The sequence below is a fragment of the Enhydra lutris genome, unplaced genomic scaffold (assembly GCF_002288905.1).
Source record: "Enhydra lutris kenyoni isolate GAN:26980312 unplaced genomic scaffold, ASM228890v2 scaffoldscaffold45, whole genome shotgun sequence".
Lineage (NCBI taxonomy): Eukaryota > Metazoa > Chordata > Mammalia > Carnivora > Mustelidae > Enhydra > Enhydra lutris.
In genome coordinates this window covers 12,197,831-12,205,483 of record NW_019154129.1, presented here as the reverse complement: position 1 = coordinate 12,205,483, position 7,653 = coordinate 12,197,831, and the positions used below count along the sequence as shown (strand labels likewise).

Sequence of the window (7,653 nt, the reverse complement as noted above, 5' to 3'; positions counted from 1 at the left end):
ACTCTCTCCAGCTGTGCTGCAGGGAGCGCAGGAGCCCTCGTACACTCAGCTCCCTACCCCTCACAAGGTACTAAGGCAGGACAGCTGAGAGGTCGGCACACGACGCAATGTCATTCAGACATAAACACCCGGCATATGCTCTGAGCCAGACACTACCTAGGCCCTGAAGGTGGGGAAAAACCTGTGTCCATGGAGCTTAACATTTGCAGGGGGTTGGGGGCTAGAACACAGAAACAGGTCACTCTCTCCAGCTGTGCTGCAGGGAGCGCAGGAGCCCTCGTACACTCAGCTCCCTACCCCTCACAAGGTACTAAGGCAGGACAGCTGAGAGGTCGGCACACGACGCAATGTCATTCAGACATAAACACCCGGCATATGCTCTGAGCCAGACACTACCTAGGCCCTGAAGGTGGGGAAAAACCTGTGTCCATGGAGCTTAACATTTGCAGGGGGTTGGGGGCTAGAACACAGAAACAGGTCAAGTATATAGTTTGTCAGACAGGAACACATGCCATGGATGAACAGGTGAGCAGGGGAGAGAGTGCTGCGGTGATGCGGTTGTCAACAGGGAGGGGTTCTCAGGGTGGGGAGCATTCAGGCCAAGATGGAACAGGCCACATGCGCCACTCTGGAAAGAAGGTCCAGGCAGAGAGAGTTAAGCGCGGACGCCTGGAGTGTGCCTGCACAAACCTGGGAGCTGGGGGCTGGGTCGTGTGGGTGCCAGGAGAGTGGGAGGAGCTGAGAGAAGAGGGACTGGCCCTTGGCGGGAGGGAAGCCAGGTCCTCGGGCGTTAAAGGACGTCCACTTGACTCCGAGTGAGATGGAGGGCTTGGGAAATCAGGCTGTCCGGTTTCCCGTGGCTCTCCACTTCCTGCACTGTGCCTGGTGTACTAATGCGGGCCCCCAAGTCCTCATACCAACAGGCGGGAGCTGACAGTGCGGGACCGACAGGTCTCAGCCCCCACGCCCCCAGCAGACACGGTTTCTTCATGGCCAGTCTGACTGGGGCACAGAGAACTGGGTCACGGCGTCAACCATACGCTCTCCAGATAAAGCATGTAAATGCACAGAGAAATACACGTAACCGGAGCCTGACTACACAGGGCCAGAGACTTGAGGCCTGAGCCTCAGGCAGTATAGAATGCCCCAGAGTCCAAGAGCTGACAAAGGGTCACAGGGCAACTTCTCGCCTGGAGCAGTACAGAATTCTTCCAGGCCTAGGAAAGGCCACTTTTATTCAGTAGAGCCGTCACTATCCAAATTTGTTTTTTTCTTTCTTTCAAGTGACTACCTGTCTGAAAAGCCTTCAGATTCTTGACTCCTTAATTCAGCCAACATTTTGTGGGTCCCTCTATGGAGGTCACTCACTGTGTGGCACTGGGCCTCATGAAGCTGTAGATCCAGCTAGGAAGCCAGCTCACACATAAGAAGAATTGACAAAGTTACTCAGCAAAACCCAGACAACACCTCGTGACAGTAGGTGCTCCCGGTGAGAAAAGGGGCCTCTGTGGAGGGCACTGAGGCAGCTTCGGGTACTGGGTGGGCCCTACAGAAGGAGGGCAGGATTCCCAGTCTGTGACAACAGAGTCACTGTGAGCAGAGGGGAAACAGAACACTGTGGTCAAGGGGCTGGCCTCCCCAGTCCAGACCAGCAGCTCCGGGAGGGCAGGGATGGGGTTTGGGGCCAGTGTCTCCACAGCCCCAGACAGCACACTGAACACTGGCTGTCCGGGTGGATAACCTGGCTGGTACTCTGGAGAGGAGCTCTTCCCCATCCCACAGGCCCTGTGCCGTTAGCAGTACCCCAGCCATGAAGACGGACGTGAGAGGTGTTCCAGACTTTTCTCTGGCCCTTAAGCCTTGAACTGTCAGCAAGTCCTGCCAATACCATGGCTTAAAAAGGTCACAGATCCATTCTCTCATCTACTGCTCAAGGTTTAAGGGCCAAAGTCTAGACTTGGCCTCACGTTCCACAATTCTCTACTATACTCTACTGCAGCCACCCAGACTGTAATCCACTCTTCTCCAAATAAACCAAACCCCACCCCATCTAAAAGGACCTTCCACAGACCCTTCCTCAACCTCCACACAGCTTCCCCCTGCCCCCGTGCCTTTCCAGCAAACCTGGGCCTTCCCCATGACTCCCTCCAGACTTACCTCCCACCCAGGGAACACTGGAGGAGGGCTCCCACTCGTGGCCGGGCAGGCCCTGCTCAGCCCCTGGCACAGGTGGGATAAACAAGCGAATCTGTGAGGGTTGGGGTTAGCTAGGCTTCCCGTGCTGTTTCCTGCCCAAATGCCGCCCCCCCCCCCCCCCCCCCCCCCCCCCCCCCCCCCCCCGCCACAGCCACTGGGGCAGAATACAGCCTTAGCAGGGATGGAGTCCCTGGCTTCCTGATGAAACTGCCTGGCTTATGGCCAAAGTCCAGACAGAAGACCCCCTTTTAGAGTCACAGTCAACTCCATCCAGCACTTTCCATGATGGGGCCAGCACAGCCCACATTCCCCTCAGCCTCACTCTCTTCAGCGCTGCTGTGCCCGGATCTGGCAATCTTCGGTAAATCGCTTACTACCTCTGGCCATTTCCTCCACTGCGAGACCAATGCCTGTGTGGCCCGCTGGCTGCCGCAAGGACCCACGAGGATGGAGCATAGCAGAGGGCGTTGCCAGGTGGGCCCAGAGCACTTACCAAGAGCAGCCTCTGCAAACGCAAGTGCCTTCCCGCACTTCCCCAGCTTGTGAGACCGCTGCTCTTAATGCTGCTTAGAATCGCGACACGTTTCACTTCCTCCCATAGGAGTAAGGCTGAGAGCTCTCAAACCCCAGCCCAGGACAGCCCTCCAGCCTTCTCTACCTACTGCGGCCTCCATCTGCTTCTCCTTCGAAAACACAGACCCTGGAGTAGATCTGAATTCAGATGGATTCGATACAGAGGGAACACATTACGTACCCAGCAAGTCCAGTTTTGACTGGACCTTCACGACAGCTCCTTGTGTAAGAATCCGATGGTGCGGGGTCACCCAGTGGCCAGACCATGAAGGAGCTCAGAGCACCCACAGATGAGAAGCTCCAAAAGATGATGAGAAACGTTTTCTGGGAAACCGATCCGACCAAACGCATCTCAGCCACTTTTATGGAAACTCTCAGAATGTCACTGGACTTCCCCTGCACTGCCTGGTTTTGTGCTGGTTTTACTTTGTCTAACATCAAGGGACCCTAATCTTTCTGCACGAGCAGATACGGTCTTCTTCTCACCTCGGTGTTGCTTTTCACCTGCCAAAGATGCAGGTAATGAGGCTATGGGAGGGCAAAGGCCTCATCACACAGCTTGGAAGCAACAGAAGTTCCTCCAACACAGTCGGCTGAGTCTCAACAGTACTGGTCCCAGGACCTCACCTTTACCACCAGAACCTGGTAACTCACAGAGCAGGAGAGGCGCTTGGTCCACAGGCTCCACAGGAACCAGACCTGCATCCCCCTGGGCAGGCTGTCTTCTCAGGGGGGAGAGGGTTTGCCACAGGCCCAGGCCGAGTGCCCCTCTCCTCTGCAGCACTGATTAGCAATGCAGCTTCTACCACCTCCTGGGGAGACATGCCTGGGAGACCCCTGACTGCAGAGGCCCTCTGTAGGGTTCTAGAAACTAGCACACACCCATTCTCTATACTCCATTTCCAAGTCCCTCTGTGAAGGCCTAACAAACCTCGAGCCTGGCTCTCCTCCCCGCTAAGGGCAGACGCTATCTGCAGAGCTCCCCTGCATCTGCCTTCGCACCAGCGTGACAGTTTCCTTCACATTAGGACAAAGATGTCAACAGAAGGTGCCATGACTCTAACTACCACATTTCCCTGTGTCCTCCATGAATAAACAGATGCGCATGCCCTTTGAATAGTATTGCTGAAGCTGGAGGTGGATTTCTACAGAACCTGTCTCCTCTCCCTCTCAAGACAACTGAACCGCATTATACGCTGGTGTTTGTGCCTAGAGAACACAGTACCTCAGCCCAAGAGACTCAGAGCTTGTCAACTAGGCTAGGCAGCCCTCTTCCCCTGGAGCTTGAGAAAACACATCAAACTAGCAGGTTCAAACCAGGCAAACATAAAATATAAGGAGTAGCAACAGAGTATGCAAGCTGACAACTTGTATCATTTATTGTCACTGCGACCTGCTGGGGCCATCTGACTATTGGGATACATTTCATTAGCACCCCTTCAAAACATTTTTGTTCCCTGAAGTATTATTGTCCATCGCACATCCCATGTTTCTGCTTTTAGTGATTTTAGAACCATGGCCTACTGTTTTCAAATCACTGTTAAGAATACATGTAAAGTGGGCGCCTGGGTGGCTCAGTGGGTTAAGCCGCTGCCTTCGGCTCAGGTCATGATCTCAGGGTCCTGGGATCGAGCCCCGCATCGGGCTCTCTGCTCAGCGGGGAGCCTGCTTCCTCCTCTCTCTCTGCCTGCCTCTCTGCCTGCTTGTGATCTCTCTCTGTCAAATAAATAAATAAAAAATCTTAAAAAAAAAAAAAAAGAATACATGTAAAGTTCCTTCCTGGTTCCAGAGGCCCATCCTATAGAAAAACCTCCAGCTCCTCAGGGATGGGAGATAGAGGTAACACTTCAATGCCTAGGGCTTCTACTGGTTAAAAGACAATGAGCAAAAATTCTAAGGTTCTACTTAATTATATGCATGTTGAATTATGTGGGAGGGAAACAGACTGATGTGCACACTTACTGTGACACACATAAACAAGATGCACTGTTGATCATTAGAGTTGAGACAAAATACAATAAAATGCTGTGCGTTCTAGGTGGTGCTCTATCGATACTGTGTTAAGCTTTTTCAACTTTTATGTATGTTTAAAATTCTTCATAATTAATTGTGGGCCAGCGAACAAGGCAGAGCTGGCATGTTTCTCCCCATCCAACTCTTAAGTCAGCCTGGATGTAAGGAACAAAGTACCCAGGAGAGAGGTCATACTTGCCTACGCCTGCACACCAGCAGGTCCCACTCTACATACAAAATTGGTATGCTCTGCCCCAGGACCTCTATCCTCTACACTTCAAGATAACGGCTCTCAACCCCAAATGTGACTCAGAATTACTGGGGAGCTTATTAAATAGAGTCCTGGACACATCCCATAACTGCTGAATCAGAACCTACGGGAAGGGGGGGGCAGCTGCCCAGGAATCAGCCCTTTTAACAAAGGCCCTGGTGATTTCGTGGCAGAGGATCTGAGACCCACACTGGAGACACTCCGAGCCGCTAGCTCCTTACCTGACACCTGTTGAGAAGACTCCTGGGAACATTTAGAGGAAAACAGAAACGCACACCTACGAACAAGTGCCCAAAGTGGGTCTCGAAGACGCCGTACGTTCAACTACACCAAGGTCCTCGACCGCACGAAGCTGGGCCCGAAGCCTGGCCAGGTCACTGCCTCCCCACCAGCCCTGGCGCGTGCGGGCCGAGAGCCGGGCACAGAGATTTACAGATGCCTGCGAGCGGAGACGGGGGTAGGGGGGGGGGGGGGGGGAGAGCCGCGCAGGCCCCTCGGGCTTGCCAAGGTCACCGAGGAGCTCACCAGGGGCTCCTCTATCCCCGGGACCCTGCTCCCGACCCCCTTTCCTTGAGGAAACTGCCCTCGCGGAAAGCGGGAGATGCTATTTCCCGACCCTTCCTTAGAGGGGACGCGGAAGAGATGATAAGCGGGACCCCGAGGAGCTATCCGGCAGCCCTCAAGGCATAGATCCCGGCGCCCGCCAGGGCCTGGCCAAACTGTAACCGCAGCCCCGCGGGTGACCGGCCAACCCAGAGACGGTGCGACGTCAAAACCCCGAGAGCCGCTCTGGATCGCATCAGTGCCCGGCGAGGAGGCGAACGGCTCCCTGCGCCGCCCCCGGGGACCCTTTACCTCGGGAGGCCAGGCGCCCGAGGCCGAACGAACGCCAACAACACACCGTCCAGGCGCTGGGTGGACGAGACCCTCGGCCCCGCGGGGCTTTGCGCGCACACCGCCCCCCGCCCGCCCAAAGGCCTTTGGGAGATGTAGTGCGTCCGTGCGCCTCAGGCGCGCTCCGCGGGTCGGGGAGACAACAGTGCCCGACATGCACCGCGCAGGCGCCGCAGGCGGGGGCTGGGGGCTCAGCGGTCCGAGGTCATCCCCGTCTCCGTGAGGGCCGCGAGCGCCCAGCTCTGCTCTCGGGGGTCTCTGCCGGAAGCTCTCCAGCGGCCCAGGCGACTCACCGTCCCCGCGGCACCCACGGCTGCCGCAGCTGCAGGAACGAACACCTACGCAGCTCGCCGTCGCTCGTCTGTCAGAAGGAGGCGGGTATGCTTTGGAGCAGGGCGTCAGGGCGAGGGGCGGAGCCATGAGGTCAGCGCCGGGGCGGGGCTTTGGGCGACACGTGACGGCCCCTGGTGACGTCACGGGGAGCGGAGGTGCTTCGGCTAAAGTGGGACACGTGAGAGGGTCTGGAACGTTTTTGTCCTGAGGAAGAGTGGCATGAAGTTAGGGGAAGGACCCGTTAGCGCTCCCTCCCGCCCTCGCAGCACCAGGGCATCGGTCGGAGCAAGGCGCAGCTTCCTTCATTTATTCAGCCAGAGCTCACTGAGGTTAGGTGCTGTGCGTTCCGTGGACGTGCCCGGAATGGGAAAGGCTTTAGTCGCTAGGTTTTGGAGGGTCCAAGCTGAGGTCAAATCAAGCACCATCGTGCCTTAGTTTTTTAGCTCTCATACTGTAAACAAACGTCTCATTTATGTTTCATGCCACGCTTTTTGCATTTTTGTGGGTGGTTCTGCTGTTTAAAATGGCGTCCAAGTGCAAGGAGTATTCTGTGCAGCGGAGGTCACGTAGGCAGAGGCTGGGGGAGGTTCAGCGACCCTCCAGAGTCCACCGAATAGCAGAGGGCTTAAGAGCCCACGAAAGCCTAAAACTGAGTAAGATAGAACTGGGGTCAAGTGTCGGATCACACCGCTGTATGGCTTTGTTCAGGATACTATCTTATAACCAGAAAATGGGGATAAATACGAGGCCGGCCTCCTGGCGCTGTTGTAAGGAAGGAATGGCACTGGACATGGTTATTATTCGCTCACCTGAGAGTGCCCTGCGCCTCGGTTCCCCTGGTTACAAAAAGGGAACTATCATCTCTCACTTGCTGTTAGAAGACTCAAGGAATAAAAAGGAGATGATTAAATTGTATTTGCACTTAAAACTAAGGGCAGGGGTGCCTGGCTGGCTCAGTCTGGTGGAGCGTGTAACTCTTGACCTAAGGGTTGTAAATTCAAGCCCTGCGTTGGGCATAGAGTTTTCTTAAGAAAGAAAGAAAGAAAGAAAGAAAGGAAAAGAAAGAAAGAAAGGCAAATATTCCCCAAAAGATTAAACAGAGTCATCTAGCAATTCTACTCCTAGGAATAAGGCCAAGAAAATGAAAACATATGGCCACACACAAACCCATACACAAATGTCCATAGCATTTGTTCATACTCAGCACGAATGCTCAGGTTCACTAAAGCTGGAAAAGTGGAAACAACCTACCAACAAATAAATAAATAAATTGTGGCTGATCCAGGCTACCACGCGGATGAACATTGAAAACAGCATGCTTGAGCAAAAGAAGCCAATCACAGGAGACCACGTATTGTAGGATTCCATTTGTA

General features: G+C 54.5%; 1 protein-coding gene across 5 annotated transcripts in view; it reads right to left on the bottom strand.

Annotated features, from left to right (window-relative positions):
- The window catches only part of LOC111156162 (cell death inducing p53 target 1), a 24,767-nt gene extending 18,431 nt beyond the window's left edge, over window positions 1–6,336 (bottom strand). For 2 of the 5 annotated variants that reach the window (XM_022516862.1, XM_022516865.1), the window contains exon 1: window positions 6,241–6,319. The gene's annotated coding sequence lies outside the window, so the exon portion shown is untranslated. Of the gene's footprint in view, window positions 1–5,908; window positions 6,007–6,240 lie in introns of those variants that run through there. The other 3 variants (XM_022516863.1, XM_022516866.1, XM_022516859.1) reach the window with 2 other exon arrangements.
- Between the last annotated feature and the right edge of the window lie 1,317 nt (window positions 6,337–7,653).